The sequence below is a fragment of the Lactuca virosa genome, chromosome 4, assembly GCF_052849685.1.
Source record: "Lactuca virosa cultivar CGN04683 chromosome 4, Lactuca_virosa_CGN04683_v6, whole genome shotgun sequence".
NCBI lineage: Eukaryota > Viridiplantae > Streptophyta > Magnoliopsida > Asterales > Asteraceae > Lactuca > Lactuca virosa.
In genome coordinates this window covers 514,635,127-514,654,219 of record NC_136429.1, presented here as the reverse complement: position 1 = coordinate 514,654,219, position 19,093 = coordinate 514,635,127, and the positions used below count along the sequence as shown (strand labels likewise).

General features: G+C 35.9%; 1 pseudogene; it reads right to left on the bottom strand.

Annotated features, from left to right (window-relative positions):
* Positions 1 to 13,821: 13,821 nt before the first annotated feature.
* Positions 13,822 to 18,229, bottom strand: LOC145169498 (pescadillo homolog; annotated as a pseudogene).
* Positions 18,230 to 19,093: the final 864 nt, after the last annotated feature.

The window sequence follows — 19,093 nt, the reverse complement described above, 5'->3', positions numbered from 1 at the left end:
AACCAACTTCCAGGCCTTCTTTCTCTCTGATTTTCGACTTCTGGAACCTTTCTAAGCCAGCCAACCTCCCCAAAGTCGTAGGGATCAAGGATATATATAGTATTGAATTTTTCCCGATTCACCTCATGGATATCCAAAGTTCACCTCGTGAATCCGTAAATATCCTTATACAACACGGATTCCTGATTTGCGATGTTTATCTTCTAGAAGGTCATACTCACCTCGTGAATCTTCTAATTCTCACCTCGTGAGTACATATTTTTATGATTCTCTTGTCCTTCAAGCCTTTAACCTCCAAAGTTCCATTCTTTAACGCTTTTAGTCCCTTTTCTTCAAAATGTCTTCTTTTTGGCTGCAAAATATAATTTAACCTTATAAGTACCATTATTCTATGCAAATAACCAATATATATATAAAAATGTACTTAAATATTGCCTAAAAATACGTATAAATATAGCAATATCAATAAGCCCCTGCTATCACCAGCAAAATCAAAATAATTAAAGCATCAGGTTCAAGTGTAACCATAATAAAACATGGATACTTAAATAGAAGGTCAAAGGAAGAATGCAGTCGAATCGAAACTTAACTGAAAGGAAGAAAAGAGAAAATATTGATTGATTGTTACTTAATCAACAACCAATTGCAAATTTGTCGTTTTTAATTAGTTTAGGTCCACAAATTGAGCAAAGTATGACCATTAAATAGAAAAAAGTGCAATTGTTTATAAAATTGCAGATGATACATTAATGTAGCGATCCAAATAATAGATCAAAGGCACACTTTATTCAAACCCTAATAAACATACGAATTTGGGGATTCAAATTAAATAAGTAGAGAAGCTAATTTACCTTCTTGAACTTCTTCACTGACGGTGCATTCGCCAAATACCTGACCTTCAGTCATTCCTTCTTCATCTTCTTCTCGCTTTTTGGGTCTGTGTAATCAAACAATTGAAAACAAATTAATAAAGCTGAAACTAAAATCAAATCAAGATCAGCCTCAACGAAGTTCTTTCTCTGCGGTGGGTTGAAGTGGAATAACACGGAGAATTAGAACTGAAGATGGGTTGTGAAGGGAGTAATACATGTGGTATCGACTTCAAAGAGGAGTCGAAGGAAGTGAGAAGGAACTGATGAGCATAACAGGACCTGATCAACGGTGACACCTCCCTGAGAGACTGATTTTTGTCGAGATAGAGAACGAAGCATGAAGGTGGTGCGTATTGTGGAGACGGATGAAAAGATATGAAGAAAATGTGTTCCAGTGGGTTCGTATACTTCCAAGGAATGAAGCAGTGGAGACGCACACTAACCCCATTTTATTGATTACATTGGCGGTGGAATCAGACATATTAAAAAAAATCCCACCGATCAGAACAGAGTAATGTTCACAAGGGGGCTTCCAAATTACTATATTATATAATTATTTCCTTATCTACCCAAGAAGTTGCAAGTGTAACCATGGATGCGTTGGATTAGTGTCTAAGCCCGTAACTATATTTGGTATGTACTTGACCCGGTTATGCATGGTCCTTTTGGGTTGCCTTCACCAAAGCAACTTGACAATGTAAATTGATATGAGAGAGAGGATATTATGGTTTATTAATATATTATAAGAATAATATATTAAAGGAGAAATCATATTTATTTAATTAGTATTAGTCATAAATTAATTAGGAATTAATTTGGTGACTAAAAGAGATTAATTAAATAAAGGGGCATAAACTGTCAAATGTGTGATAGTTGAGTTTTGGGCTGGGAAACTTAATGGACTAAGGGGGAACGAAATTATGATGAAGGATCATCATAATTTTTGTCCAAGGGCCTTATTCCAGAAGTTTCCTTGGGCTACTTGGTGGCTAAGGTGTCCATTAGGGTTTAGACTGAAACCCTAGCAACCTGCACTATAAATAAGACCCCAAGGCTCCAATTTTCGGTTACTTGCTTCCAAGAGAAACCCTAGGGCCGAAAATTAGCATCCTCCCTCCTCTCTCAAAGTTTCCTTCTTGCTTGAGGTGTTTGTGATCCATTAGAGGAGTTACAATTGTGACTCTAAGCTCAAGAGAAGAAGATAAGAAGATCTAAGCCAATCTTTGAAGAGGTAAACATCTAGATCTGATGTATTAAGTTAATTTTCGAATTATGTATGCTAGATTAGGGTTTGCAAGTCTTGGATTCAATGCATGTACAACAGAGAAACCTAGATCCAAGCATTAGGGTTTGTATGAGCACATAGGATTGTTCTTATGCCTAAAACCCATCAGTGGTATCAGAGCCTTGATTGGTTTCTGTTGTATGTGATGCAATTGTCGAATTCTTGCTGAAAAACGATTTTCTTGCCTCTGCCTGAACCAACTCAGCGAGTCAGTATCTGGACTCGGCGAGTTGGCCCTACTCGGCGAGTTCAGATTGCTACTAGGCGAGTTTGGGACTCAGACAGAGGATATCTCGGGATTTCTTGCTGTTTTGGTGAAGAATAATTGCCTTATATATTTTTAACTGATAAAATTCGAATTTTATTGTTATTGAAAGATTATCCTTGCCAAAACACAAGATAATTACCAATTGATTAGATAATAAATTCCTTATATGATTAAAATTGATTATTTGAATTAATTGGGTAACTTATCTTGCAAGAAATTGAATTAGGTCAAATATAGATAATCACTAAATTAATTGTTTGATTTATATTATTTGTTATTTGATCCCTTGTGTTTTGAAAAGTTCAAAACTTGTCCTCAAGTTTTGAAATTTAAATTTTACGATTAAAAGTTTAATTTTGAATGATTTAAATTTCAAATCCTTAGAATTTTACAAGTTTAAAATTCAACCCTATACTATTATATTATTACAAAATTAATTAATATATATGTATAAGAATAAGCTAGTCTTATCGCTAGTAGGCCTCATTCACGAAGTCAGTCTATAAGGTGGGTATAAGGTTGCTGCCTATAAAATGGCGCTTAATGGTTGTACACTCACATCCACCGCTTGCTTGATTGGTGGAGGGTCGTTAGCTGAACGGATAGGATAGGGCACTTAATTCCTCATTATAAGTATAATGAATATTGCAAAGTAACTACAATTTTTTTTTTCAAATTCCCATCTTAATTACTTTAGGGTAAAATGTGAAAATGATGCTATTCCATGGAATTACACTTTGTACCCCTGTCAAACGTTAGTGGAGCGTGCGTGGCTAACCAGCACACTAATTTGGGATTGACATTGGTGACAAAGGGTGGCTCGATGTTTTATCATAGATCAATGGAGCGTGTGTGGCTAACCAGCACATTGATTAGGTGATGAAGACATTGAGTGCACCATGTTAATTCGCATGGTTATTCACAAACTTGTTTGCGATCCTCGGCATCCCAGTCGCAAATTTGAAGTGCATATCGAGATTTAAACATGCCATTGAAATGTTCAATGAATCTCAAAAGAAATCTAGGAATTTTCAAATACATTTAAAACTTAATTTTTCATGGTGAAAATTAGTGAATCGTCATTCACTTACCTTCAAATTATTTACTTTTAGATTACGACATCCCTTTTCTAAGTTGTAAATAATGTTGTTGGATCCTAGCCCTAATTTCTCATTTGGGTGTTTAATTGGGGATTCATTTCTAATCAAACTTTGTTCCTTTCTATTTCAGATGTCTAACGCAAACACAAACAACATCACTTCTGGGTCATTCTCGTTGATGAACCTATGTCAAAAGGTGACATTTGATGGCTCGAACTTCAACGAGTGGATGAGATACATTCGCATGATAACTCGCTACGAGGACAAAGAATATGTCCTCGACGAGAAGCTAGAAAAGATCAACCCAGAAGAAGCTACTCCTGAAGAGATGGCCGCCTTTGAGGCCCACGAGCGTGATGCAACGAAAGTTCATTGCATCATGTTGGCCACCATGAACCTCGAACTCCAAAAGTCCTATGAGGACATGTATCCATATGAGATGCACCAAGATTTGCTGGACAGGTACCACCAGAGCGCGAGACAAGAGCGCTATGAGATCATCACCAACATGATCACCACTAGGATGGGGAGTGGAGAATCCCTAACTGCTCATTTGCAAAGAATGCAGAGGTATGTTGATCGTCTTCTCAAACTTAATGTTAAGTTTGATGAGGATTTGGCTATCGACATCATCCTCCACTCCTTGCCTTCCTGCTACAACCAGTTTAGAATGACCTACCATATGAACAAAGAAGAGGTCACCCTGAGTAAACTTCAAGGGCTCCTGAGGACAGCTGAGAGCAACCTCAAGGACAAATCTATTGCATCATCCTCTACTGTGGCTGCTCCTGTGTTGGCAATTGGCCAAGGAAAGGGAAAGAAGAGGAAGGCTCCTTCTAAGAGCCACCATAAGGGTAAGACACAAGATGGTTCCTCTTCTAGTGGGACCAAAGCAGGTTCTGTTAAGCCCTCTTCTGACCCCAAGGAAGCAGAGTGCTTCTATTGCCACCAGAAGGGCCACTGGAAACGAAGCTGCCCTAAATATTTACAGGATATTAAGGATGGGAAGATAAAGCCCACCTTTGCAGGTATGTATTTAATTAAATCTAATAACTCATCACTTGCTACTTCATGGGTCCTTGATACTGGATGTGGTTACCACATTTGTTCTGATTTGTAGGGGCTAAGAAAAAGTAGGGAAGTGGAGCATGGAAGGATAAACTTGATCATGGGAAACAAGAAGTCTTCACCAGTAACCAAGATCGGAGTTTATTCCTTAGTGTTGAGTAATGGGTTAGGGCTAGATTTAAATAATTGTTGCTATTCGCCAGATATGGCAAGGAACATCATTTCTTTTCATGGATTGTTTAGACAAGGTTTCAGATATTCGTTTGATAATAGTAATGGTTCTATTAATGCTTATTTGAATGGTGTCTTTTATTTCAATGCATTACCTTGTAATGGGATTTATGAATCTGTGTTAGTTATAGATAATTTAGGAAATGATGTTTTGAATATTGATTCGTCCACAAGTTTGGACAAAGCATGCTTGTGGCATTGTCGCCTTGGCCATGTTAACAAGAAACGCATAGCCCAACTCCAAAAGGATGAAGTCTTGGAGTCATTCGACCTTAGGGACGATGACGTATGTGAATCTTGTTTACTTGGGAAGATGACCAAGTCACCCTTTACTGGTACATGTGAAAGGGGTGAGGGTGTATTGGATCTTATACATATAGATGTATGTGGACCCTTTAGATCCACCACAAGGGACGCTTGTCGCTTCTACGTGACTTTTACAGACGATTATAGCAGATATGGATATATCTACTTGATCAAGCAAAAGTCAGAAACCTTTGAAAAGTTCAAAGAGTTTAAGAATGAAGTGGAGAATCAGCTGGGCAAGAAAATCAAGATGCTTCGATCTGATCGAGGAGGAGAGTACCTAAGTCTTGAGTTTCACGACTATCTAAAAGAATGTGGAATAGTTTCGCAATTGACACCTCCTAGAACGCCACAATTGAATGGTGTGGCTGAGAGACGTAATCGAACCTTGTTGGACATGGTTCGTTCTATGATGAGTCGTGCTTCGTTACCAATCTCATTCTGGGGGTATGCCTTAGAGACTGCCGCCCATATCCTTAACTTAGTTCCCACCAAGAAGGTTTCCAAGACACCTCACAAGATGTGGACAGGGAAAGCTCCCTCGTTAGCACATATCAAGGTTTGGGGTTGTGAAGCTTTCGTAAGACTAGAGACTCACGAAAAGCTAGAACCTCGTAGTGAGAAGTGTTATTTCATCGGCTATCCACATAAGTCTTTTGGCTATCTCTTATATAGACCAAGTGACAATGTTGTCTTTGTTGCTAGAAGAGGAGTTTTCATAGAGAGAGAACTCATAAGTCAAGGAGACAATGAGAGTCAGATTGACCTTGAAGAGCTTCAAGAGTCAGGAGATGAAGGAACCTCTGACACCGGCGTTCAACCTGAGGAGGAAACTCCTGTTGAACCAATTGACCAGTCCTTACCTCTTAGACGTTCGAGTAGAGTTATTGTTCCACCCTAGTTTTATGGTTTCCATATTACTACTGACGGGGATACGTTTATTAGTGATAGTACACTAGTAAATCTGGACGAACCTAATAGCTACAAGGAAGCCATGGCAGGCCCAGAGTCTGCTAAATGGAAAGAGGCAATGGACAGCGAGATCCAGTCTATGTATGACAACCAAGTTTGGAATTTGGTTGATAATGTACCAGGTCGTAAGACAGTCGGGTGCAAGTGGATCTTCAAGAAGAAGACAGACATGGATGGGAAAGTGCATACTTATAAAGCGCGATTGGTCGCGAAGGGCTTTACTCAAACTCCTGGAGTTGACTATGATGAGACCTTCTCGCCAGTTGCCAAGATAAAGTCTATTAGGGTAATGCTCGCAATAGCTGTGTTTCATGATTATGAAATCTGGCAGATGGACGTAAAAACCGCTTTCCTAAATGGGAAGTTGGCTAAGGATGTTTACATGAATCAGCCAGAGGGTTTTGTCGATGCAAAACATCCAAATAGAATGTGCAAGCTTGAGAAATCCATTTATGGATTAAAGCAAGCATCTCGCAGATGGAATCTTTGTTTTGACGAGAAGGTCAAAGAGGTTGGTTTTCTGCGAAACGAAGATGAGTCATGTGTGTATGTCAAGGCCAGTGGGAGTATAGTGAGCTTCCTCGTATTGTATGTCGATGACATACTACTCATAGGAAACGACATTCCACCCTTGCAGGAGGTCAAATCCTGGCTTGGGAAGTGTTTCGCTATGAAGGACCTCGGAGAAGCTGCATATATACTGGGAATAAGGATAGTGAGAGACAGAAGTAAGAGACTGATAGGACTCAGTCAGGATACATACTTGGAAAAGGTACTAAAACGTTTTAGTATGGAAAATTCCAAGAAAGGGGAGTTACCAATCCAATGCAATACCAAACTGAGTAAGACTCAGAGCCCAAGTACAGAGGCAGAGATAGCTGATATGAGTCGAGTACCTTACGCTTCTGCAGTTGGCTCGATTATGTACGCTATGACCTGTACTAGCCCTGATGTGGCCTTCGCTTTGAGCATGGTTAGCAGATATCAAGGGAACCCTGGTAGGGCGCATTGGATTGCTGTCAAGAATATTCTTAAGTACCTACGAAGGACCAAGGAATGGTTTCTAGTCCTCGGTGGGAGTGATGACTTAAGGGTGCGAGGGTACAGTGACGCTAGTTTTCAAACGGATCGGGATAATTACCGATCGCAGTCAGGCTGGGTCTTTACCCTGAACGGAGGAGCAGTGACTTGGAAAAGTTCCAAGCAAGAGACCGTGGCTGATTCAACGTGCGAATCAGAGTACATTGCGACAAGCGAGGCGTCAAAGGAGGATATATGGTTGAAGAACTTCATTGGAGACCTTGGAGTTGTGCCATCCATAAAGGAGCCCATGGAAATTTTCTATGATAATGAAGGAGCGGTTGCCTTGACCAAGGAACCAAGAGATCATGGCAGATCTCGACATATCGACAGGAAATACCATTTTATTAGACATCGGGTAGAAGAGGGACTCCTCGTTGTGAAGAGGGTATCGTCAGAAGATAACCCAACAGATCCCCTTACGAGGGGACTGAGCATGGTTAAGCATTTGAAGCACGCTAGGAGCGTTGGACTAAAGGACGATATTAGTTTAGATTAGATAGGTAGGAAATTTGTAATGGATAATTTTGTATTCAACATTTTGATGATTAAATAAAGGTGTGTTATTTATAAGAAAGTTACTATCTTGTGTTGATTATTTATCTGTTATTTCCAGTTTTGCATGTTTTGACTTCCTGAATAATAAGATTGTTCGAACAGTCCACAATCGCTCATATGTTGGAAGTAGATATGAAAGAAGATTGTCATAAATTTGTTTGTAGATTGTCTGAAAGGTTTTAGACATAGCAAAGGTTTGCTACGAAGTTTATGAGTGCTTATGAAATTTGTTTTGAGCATTGGAATAAACCCGCACTTGCTAGTATCATTTCATGAAAGTTACCATAAGTGATCGCAAGATGATAATATCATATAATCTTTAAACCTAGAGATATGGTTGTTGTTTGCTAGTTGATTATGCATTGATAATGCGAAAACGCATCAGTAACTTGATGTTATAAAACGCATTATTGTGTGTGAATTAGCTAGTAAATGATAAAAGCATATAAGTCGAAGTTTTTCTGTACCTTTTATTCTAAGAGAATAAAAGCGATATCTTGGCCACTCGATGATTTAGTTTGACTTATGTGCCGGGCCCGGTCAGAATGAAGTTGATGTGTTCAACTAAATTCTATGTCGAATAAATCAGAGATCGAGAAACAAAATGCTGGATAATAAGTATTGTCAGCATGATATCTAGAATAGAGGATTATACGATCCCTTATCTGAAGGACAAGATTTTGATCAGAGTTGACAGAAGCGTATAAGAGCTACGATTGCTAACCAGATCCTGAAGTCGTATGTGAGATATAGTTACTAGACTTATCCAAGTGGGAGACTGTTGGATTAGTGTCTAAGCCCGTCACTATATTTGGTATGTACTTGACCCGGTTATGCATGGTCCTTTTGGGTTGCCTTCACCAAAGCAACTTGACAAGGTAATTTGATATGAGAGAGAGGATATTATGGTTTATTAATATATTATAAGAATAATATATTAAAGGAGAAATCATATTTATTTAATTAGTATTAGTCATAAATTAATTAGGAATTAATTTGGTGACTAAAAGAGATTAATTAAATAAAGGGACATAAACTGTCAAATGTGTGATAGTTGAGTTTTGGGCTGAGAAACTTAATGGACTAAGGGGAACGAAATTATGATGAAGGATCATCATAATTTTCGTCCAAGGGCCTTATTCCAGAAGGTTCCTTGGGCTACTTGGTGGCTAAGGTATCCATTAGGGTTTAGACTGAAACCCTAGCAACCTGCACTATAAATAAGACCCCAAGGCTCCAATTTTCGGCCACTTGCTTCCAAGAGAAACCCTAGGGCCGAAAATTAGCATCCTCCCTCCTCTCTCAAAGTTGCCTTCTTGCTTGAGGTGTTTGTGATCCATTAGAGGAGTTACAATTGTGACTCTAAGCTCAAGAGAAGAAGATAAGAAGATCTAAGCCAATCTTTGAAGAGGTAAACATCTAGATCTGATGTATTAAGTTAATTTTCGAATTATGTATGCTAGATTAGGGTTTGCAAGTCTTGGATTCAATGCATGTACAATAGAGAAACCTAGATCCAAGCATTAGGGTTTGTATGAGCACATAGGATTGTTCTTATGCCTAAAACCGATCAGGATGGAGAGCCATAAATTCTCATGCTCAGCCTAGAGACAGATTATTCTTGATGCGTTTACAAAACAAAGAAAGAGGAAATCAAATCATCTATTATTCAAGAAAAAAAATACTTGCCCAAGTTTGTGTCATATCCATTTGTATGTGTAAACTTACAAACAACTTTAAAAATTGCATATGTATACACACACAAAGTTACATCACATCTACATTAAAACAAAATACATCAAAAGCAAAAAAAAAATAATAATAAATAAATAAAAATAATAAACCAGATTGATGGGAAAAGAATGTGATGTGTAACAGCTTATGAATTCGAACTCAATGGATTCAAGATGAACACCAAATCTGCATACGCTTCAGAATAGGAATGGAAAAAAATTAGCAGAAACATATTATTAAATAGAAATGATGGAAAAATTAAACTTGTGTATACTTGGTGCAAGATTAAATGGAAGACCTCTTTGGATAACTCGATTATTATTTTCCAATTAAAATTGTTTGTCTTTTAGGTGAAGTAATAGTGCCATAAATTGTGATTCTATTGAAGACAAAGAAGAGGGGTCAGTATTCATCCATGGATCTAAAGTACCAAACTTCAGTTTCACCCTTTATGGAATTCCATTATAATTGGTGGAGTAAAAAACGGCCACAAGTATCTACGATCGATATACCTTTTTTTTTTTTTTTTAATTCTTGATAAAAGTGATGATTTCCAAATTGCACTGAAGTTTTTACCCATACTAGCAATGTAGTTTATAGGCACGAATTTGTAAGTATGTTGGTTCTATGGAAATTTGGGCTCTAACGAAGACTTGGTGCGAATTGCGTGTATCTGGGATTACTTCCCTTGAATAGCTTTTATCCGTCTCGCATTGTTATTTTCAGTCCCCATTGCAAAGATTGAAACATCCCAGTTAGGGTTGTGGATGAAATCAAATCAAATGCATTTCTACGGTTAAAGAATAGATGAAGGGTGTTTTCTCCAAACTGGAAAGCTAGTGTGCATTTACTTTTGCGGAGGGGGTGCGGTTGGGATTACATTGCTACTATCCGTTCTATCATAAATATATCTTTTACTAATAACGAACATGTATCTTTTGTCACATAATGTAATGAAAATAAATCTTTTACGATTACATGTATCTATAATGAAATTAGTATAACCACTCATACAACATTCAAAGCGAAAACATGCAAAAATCTCCAACTCGTGCAAAGCATGGGATGTTCTACTAGTTAAACTTAAAAAAATATACATTAAAATCTAAAATGTAAGGTTTTATGTTATTAAAGGGCTGCAACCGACGGTGGCTGACACACAACACTAGTACCCGATGGGAACACCGCATAGGCTAGGACGGTGGATACCTCTAGAGAGGTTTTGCATTCTAGCGGTTTACTCTTACTTGGTGGATACATTTAGATAACTTATACTTTGGAGTTTCGTGCCATACTTCATCAACTCCCAATTCCCATGAGAATCAAAGTTTTCAATGGTTGTGATATTTTTTCCTTCTATGGTTGATTTAATCTTTCAATGCTTTGCAAAATGATCATTGGTGGTTAAAATGGTTTTAAGTTTATTCATGATTTCAAAATTTTCGTTACCATTTTTAGCTTTTTTTTGGGAAAATGTTGTTAAGCATAACATATTAAAAACATAATTGTGACATGTTCAAACATAAGTATAACATAAAAGCATCTTCAAGCCTCGACCCTTATGTATAATTTGTTTGCTTTGTTATATCATATTTTCACTAATTACTTAATTAAACAAAATGATATTTATTTAAATCATCTCCATTCATTAACTATTTTTAATTTTTTTTTAAGAATTTAACTAATTACCATCATCTTCACACTTGTGAAATATAGTATTAAACCCCTTATAATTTATTAATTTTAAACATATATAATATTTATAAAATTGAAAAGCACTTGACTATATCATTAAATAAAAATAACATATTATAGTATATAAATAAAGAGATCATGAGTGTTTTGACATACAATAACATCAACAACGTTTTCTTTTATAACTAGGGAGGAGCAAAGTAATCGACCCGGCAGGAAACGGTCCGAACCGGAACCGGCTCGGGAACCGAACTTGGTGGAAAATAGGAACCAAACCGGACCGCCGGTTCTACCGGTTCCGGTTCTTTCGGTTCCGGTTCCTACCGGTTCTTGCCGTGTCTTCAATGTTGAAACCGGTACTTGAGAAATAGCAACATATGGTTCCGGTTTTTGCCGGTTCTACCGGTTCATGGTTCCAAAAATCCACAAGAATATCGTCCCGGTCCCAGCCCGACCGGTACCGGTTGTGGTCGGTTACCCGGTCCATATGCGCATCCCTATTTATAACCATAAAATAGCACAAACAAACAAAACTGAAAACGATAAATATAGCGGGTCTTTTTTTTTTAAATTAAAAGATGATAAAATTATTATTAGTTATAGTTATTAGGGGTGAGCAAACCCAAACCAAGACCGAGAAACCGACTAAAACCGACGAAACCGAAACCGAAAAAACCGAAACCGAAGCAAAACCGACGGTTAGGGTTTAAATTTTTTAAAAACCGAAAAATCGGGTTCGGTTTCGATTTTTACCTAGAAACCGACCCATCCAACCCGGGAAACCGACCCATACTTAAAACCGACAAACCGCCCAAAAAAACCGACCCATCCAACCCGAGAAACCGACCCATACTTGATTGTTTTTTGGTTGTAATAGACTATTTCGGGCTATGGTTGTGACTTGTAATAGACTATTTGTTGTAAGACTCATGTTTTTTGAAGGATTTAACTTAAATTTGATGTTTTTTAAAGTATTTAACTTGTTGCTTCATTTATGAAAAATGGGTTAAAACCCAAAACCCACGGGTTTAAACCCAGAACCCATGAATGTATGGGTTGAACCCAAGAAACCGAAAAACCGCCCAAACCGACCTCAGAATCCGAGAAACCGAACCGACCAGAAACCGATCCTATTGGGTTCTTAAAATCAGAAACCGACCATTTATGGGTTGGGTTGGGTTTGGGTCCAAAACCGACCCAAACCGACCCATGCACACCCCTAATAGTTATACAATAAAAACATCATGTGATAATTACGAATTTAATATTTAACATTGGAGATTAAAATGATAAAAACTAATTAATCAAAAAATAATAAAACTTTAAATGTTAAATAAAATAAGGGAATAAAATGGAACATTGTTAAATAAAATGACTTAATTGTATCAAACATTAAGCTTAAAAAAACATTCAGTGAAATGTAAAATGTAAGGTTTTGCGTTATTAAAGGACCGCACCCTGCAGTGGCCGACATGTAGCACTTGTTCCCGACGGGAACACCGTATAGGCTAGGACGTTGCCCACACTCAATGGAACCACGTTGCATTCTCCTTTTTTTTTTCTTCTCTTTTGACAACGATTACTTTTTGAAAAGAAAACATAATACCTTCTATAAGGCCATCAGGTATGCATACCACAAAGCCTTTCGTGGTCTAGGTGGCAACGACCACTAACCACGAACACCATCATGGTGTTTAGTGGTTGATAGTGGTCGTGGTAAATTGTGGTGTATACCATGGATCACCACATCCAATTGCATTCTCTCTCTCTCTCTCTATCTCTCTAACTTTCTCTTCTCTCTCTACAATAAAATATATATATTTTATTTAAAAATAAAAAAAATAAGAATTGTATTGTGGTAGATATCCCATGGTTAGTGGTGGGTATTGTGGTGATGATGTGACACTCACCACTATAATGATTAGTGGTGGGTATAACGGACGGTCAAATACCCATAAACTTTAATAATTTTTTTCACACCACCCTCTCTTATTTTCTCTCTTATTAACCTCTAAAATGAATTTTCAAAATTCCTCAATTTTCACAACGCCGCTATCATCATGTAACCAACCTCATCTTCCTAGCACAACCATAACCACAACCACACTCAATTTTCAAACAAAATTTCAATCTATCTAATACTCTTTTTTCACCATTGTCGTTGTACTTTTTATTGTATTTTTTTTTTATTTAATGAAATAATGTAACTATCTTAAGAATTATTTTTATTATTTGTATTAAATTAAAATAATGAAAGATGAAAAACGAATATAATATAGGTTGAAAGAAAGCAATGAGGGTGAAAATGATATGGCAATGACAAACATAGAAAGGAAGAAAAGAAAAGAAGAGGTTTAACAATAGCCTAAAGAGGTTGATATTATTAACCAAAAAACATTTCACTCCAACGGTATAAGAGCTCCCTTATACTATTGGAGATAGTTATGTGAAAAAAATAATCATATCACATGGGTTCACATTCTTTTAAAATTATAAGTTTTTCTAATTCTAAGATGTTAAACATAATATGTGAAAAACATAAACACAAATTAATACTCACAGAGAACAAATTCACTGTCATACCATATGTGATTTAGTAAGAATATCATCAGATCCAGAAACAAACCAAATTTTGAGAAAAAAATCCACCGTTATAAAAACAAGTAAAAAAAAGCCTATACCTACAAAATTTAATTCATTGCTTTGATTATAAAAACGCAGGGAAGGACCTTGAATCTCTAAATCAGCTTCAGTCAGATGTTGTTTTCTTGGAGTTTTAAATATTTTTCTTCCTTGTCTTGAGAGTATCCACACTTGCCTTTTTCCTTTCTTGCGAAATCTGGACACAAAGAAACACAAATTAAATAAACAAAACATATTATGGGCTTCTTGATAAAAAAAATAGATAAATACAAAGTAAGGTAAACTAACCTTCATGGCTTCATAAAGTCTCCTCTTTTTACGTGACATGGCAACCTTTGACATGTTGTCATTATCATCAGCAAACTGCTGCAGATTTTCATCATCTTCCGTTTCTTCATCATCAACATTCTTATTCTTCTTCTTGCTCTCTTTAGGTGTAGTGGGTGCATGTTGTGTTGTCCCTTCCAGTTCCTTTTTTAGTTCCTGATGATACTCCTCTTGAAGCATCGCCATCTGCATCCCCAAGGGGTAAAATCGTCATTTTACACAGGTAGGTTCAACACAACACCAACTCATAGACTAAGGAGCTGATTCTTTTCTTACTTAATGGGCTTATTGGGGGGTAAGCACACTAAATATAATGAAGATCGTAAATAAGCTTTCTGGGATGCAAGGGCATAATGGTCATTTGCCGATCAAGAAAAGATACAAAATTTTATCATTATTCATCAATCATTGGAATGTAAGGCGTAATGAAACAGGGAGCAAGAAGAAAGAAAGATTCTTTTGGGGACCAAATCCGAGAGGACGACCAAAGCACAAGGACCAAAAATGTAAATTTGTAAAGCAGGAGGGAAGGAGAGTAACCTTTCTTTTTCTTTCCGCGGCTTCTTTGGCTTTAGTGCGATCAATGATGCCTTCAGCAAGTAGATTTTGGGCATTATTAAGATCATCTTGTTCGCCACCTGGCATTGGGAGGATCTCTTTTCTAGCAGCAGCTTGATGCCTTTTAATGGTCTTTGCATACTCGGGTACATACCCTTCTACTTCATTGTCAACAAATGGAGACAAATGTGGTGGAAGAACCCTGATTTACACACAATAACAATGTTAACAACTATTATCATCTTTTGGTCCCTGGGTATCGTTTATTATTTCAATTTTAGTCCTTATTTGAGTTTTTTGAAACATTTTTTGGTCTAGGTTCCAAGAAAAATGACTATACTTTTAGGACCAAAATTGCATAAATCAACTATACTTAGGCTGAAAATAGTCATTTTACATGAAACAGAGACCAAAAATGTTACAAGAACCTGAAATAAGAACCAAAACTGAAAGAAAAATTTGTGGGACCAAATTGCAAAAATCAGCTTTACTCAAGGACCAAGAATGTCCGTTTTACTTTGAACAAGGAACAAAAACGTTTCAAGAACCTCAAATAAGGACTAAATTTGTAAAAGAACACTTTTTGGGACAAGAATTGCAAAAATCAGCTATAGTCTGGGACCAAAGATAATCATTTTACTTGGAAAAAAGGGACCAAAAATGTATAAGAAAATATTTTGGGACCTTATTTGCAAAAATCAGATATACTCTACTCTGGGACCGAAAATAGTCATTTTACTTTGAACAATGAACAAAAACATTACAAGAATCTCAAATAAGAACTAGAATTGTTAAAGAACACTTTTTGGGACCAAAATTGCAAAAATCAGCCATAATTTAGGACCAAAGATGGTCATTTAGTGTGAAAAGGTACCAAAAACATTACAAGAACCTCAAATAAGGTCTAAAATTGTGATAGAAAACTTTTGAGGACCAAATATGCAAAAATCAGCTATACTTAAGGACAAAAAATTATACTCTATTAAAAATTAATGTTAAAAAGTGGTGTTCATTGAACTTACTTCCCAACAATATACTCTTCGGTTGGTAGTATAATTCGTGCATTTATGCAATCAAAGACCCATTGTGGCTGTATATAATCTCTGGTGACTTTGACTTGGCCTATCAACAATCTACAAAAATAAAACACCAGAATAATATTAATTAGTAAGAAATATATAAAAGAATTTTTTATAATAAAATAATAAAATACCTGATAATTAATGCTCTGGTTAGATTCCTCAAATGGAGCTCCATCTCCCTCCCATGAAACCACACCACCAAATGCCGTAATCACAAAAAGCAATGATTCTCTTGGAACCTGTAAAACAAATAGACACTCACTTTAACAAGATGAAAGAAGCTTGAAGGTGAAGCATTTATTAATTTTTTTTTTTAAAAAAAAACATCGACTTTATTTACCTCACGACTCAAGAAGAATGTCATGTTTTTGAAAAGGGTTTTACATGCTCTTGTTTCTTTATCATCTTCATTCTCATCACCAGCATTTTCAACATACCTTGTCAAAGCATATAAATCTGCACAAATTTTTAAAAAGTTAATTTACCTTATGATATCTAGTAATAATTAATCTATCATGTGATAGAAAATTCATACCTGAAGCTGAAGATTTCAGTCGAGGATCAAGGATAGGTGGATATTTCAAATTAATCGAATTGTAGAGTTTAAAATTAACAAAACCAAGGAGATTCTGCATATTTTAATCAATTTATATGTAAGTAAGAGTTAAAACAAAAAGATAATATTCATAAGAAAGGTAGAAGCTTGATCATTATCACAAACCTCATATAATTCCAAGAATGTAAGCATGATCTTGTAATCTACATCTTGAGGCATTACTTGTTGTAGTGCATGAGGTGTCAACCATGTGATTTTTTGCCCTTCAACCTCTGCCTAAAAGGGGCAAATTGGTAAATTTACATTCTATATAACATCAAATTTAATAATTTATATATGTGATGATTTCTATACCTGGTAATATATGCCTTTCACAGATATGAAAGCCTTTCGCAATTTATGTGTGCGAGAGACATATGCTTGCCACTCAAGACTCAACCTAAAGAAATTAAAAAGATATAAACCATTAAGATATAAAATTAGATATTCAAAATATGGGAACACATTACACATATATACCCTCTACAGTTATGGATTCTTTCTACTTGAATGTTTTCCCTTTCTATAGCAGGTAATGCAGCAAAAAGATGCACCATGGTGAGTCCATCATCCAAAACTCTTAATGCATCAATGAATGTTGGATACCTGAAGTCAAATTTGTAAAAAGTTAGGACTTAATTGGGAAAGTCTCCTTTTGACTTTTGCTATCAAGTCTTTCTTTCTGCATTTAGTGCAAAAGAAAAACCAATATATAGCTATATAGCTTACTGGATTAAGTAATGTCCTCATTGAGTCAAAAGGAAAATGCAACAAAAAGTGTTTTATAAGTTAGATATATAGTCACACTAACCTCTCAAGGATAGGCCTATCAAGTGTGTAAGAAGGCTTGCGTGTCGACACGCATTCAACAAGATTTTTGTTCTTCTTAGACATTGCTTTCTTTTTCTTTTTCTCATATGTCCTAGTCTCACGAAACTTGACAAGAAGTGGCTCATGTTTAAGACCCAAAATATCTTTCATGTGATAATAGGTATGGTGGTTTCCCTTCACTTTTTTCTTCGGGTCTCGAGGAAAAACTTTTTTGAAGATACATAATTTCCTATTGAATCATAAACAACCAAAACATTTGGATTATTAGAGTGAGTATACATAATTGAAAATATAGAACCTCTTATGAATTGAATACGTACCAAATATTTAACTATCAAATACACAACACAAGAGAGTAACTATTCAAATCCACACTATTACATGTTTTGCTTTTTAAATCAATAAGACCCTTGATCATGGTAGTAAATGACATCAAATTAGGGTTATGGACTTCTTATCACTCCAAACTAGGGTTCTGAACCTCTTATCTCAAAAACGCTCATTGAAGATAAATCAATACATTTAACAATAAAAACTTATTCAAATTCTTCATTCTAGATCCTCATTCAAAACACTCAATATGAATATACATTTAACTACGTCGATTGCAAATTCAAACATTGAGCTTTTGTGCTTCTTATCTCACCTCATACACATCTATATGTCTACAACATACGCCAAGTAGATTCAAAGCAAATTAATACCTGAACACGGAAAGACTGACTTGCAGGTCCTTAACAGCTTGCGACCTAGTGATGTATCTGGCGGCGTTCCCTTCCTTCTTCTTCCCCTGCAAACCATAAGTAAAAAACGCAACATAAAAACGATATTCTTCCGTGTAGGGAATTACTTGTAAGTTTCGTTTGAAACTTACTGGAGGCCTGTAATGTTTAGGCATGGCTGCTAGCAGTCACGAATCTGCTTCTAGGAAAGATGGTGAGGTACGGTGCTCCGGTGAAAGGTGACTCAGCGAGTTGAAATCCTTTCTCTGGAGAGGGAAAGGGAGGCTGTGGGTGGCCGAAGTTCGGCGACGAAGAAAGGGAGGCGTATGTTCTTCGATCGTGAAACTATATATCTTACGGTTTTCGCATTAAAAAAGTATTATACTACTACATTAAGGTAATGTCGGTGTTACCATATTTACCTCCCCTCAACTTTCAGAAATATACTTTCCACCCCTTGTCTTCTTTTAACTTTCAAGAATGATATTTTTTATTCCTATATTTCGCAAAATGTTATTTTAAGTCCTTCTATTTTGAACCTTTTAAAATATCAGTTTCAACCCTTTTATTTTCGAACGTTTTATATTTAACCCAAAAAATTACTTGTTTTTGTATGTATGTCTCGGTATAAATTTGAGTTTGTCTACGTTTCGATGTAACATTTTAACGTTTTCATGTTTATATTATGTATGCTTCTTACGTATGAATCATATCACATATAACATGTTTGATTATTTGAACTTCCGTTCGTTAACTTTAAAATAATCTTACTTATTTTTATGTGTGTTGATATAAAATATAATTTCTTTATATTTTCGTAAATATTTTTATGTACTTTACTACGTATGAATTTGGTCATATGTAATTCATTTTTATTCAACGGTATATATTGGAGTTAGTCAATGGTATCGGTTTTGTATATTTATCTTCTAACAAATATAATGATATCTAACTTTTATTAATATAATCGTCAAAATTCAACTTATAAAATGGATTTGGGCAATCTTTAAAATTCAACTTATAAAATGGACTTAGGCAGCCACAATACGCTGTGGGCAACTTTGCATTTATTATTTAATTTAGACTAAATTACAGAACTAGCCCCTATTGTTTGGTCAAATTTGAAGTTTCGATTTTATTTTCATAAAATTTATACATTTCATCGC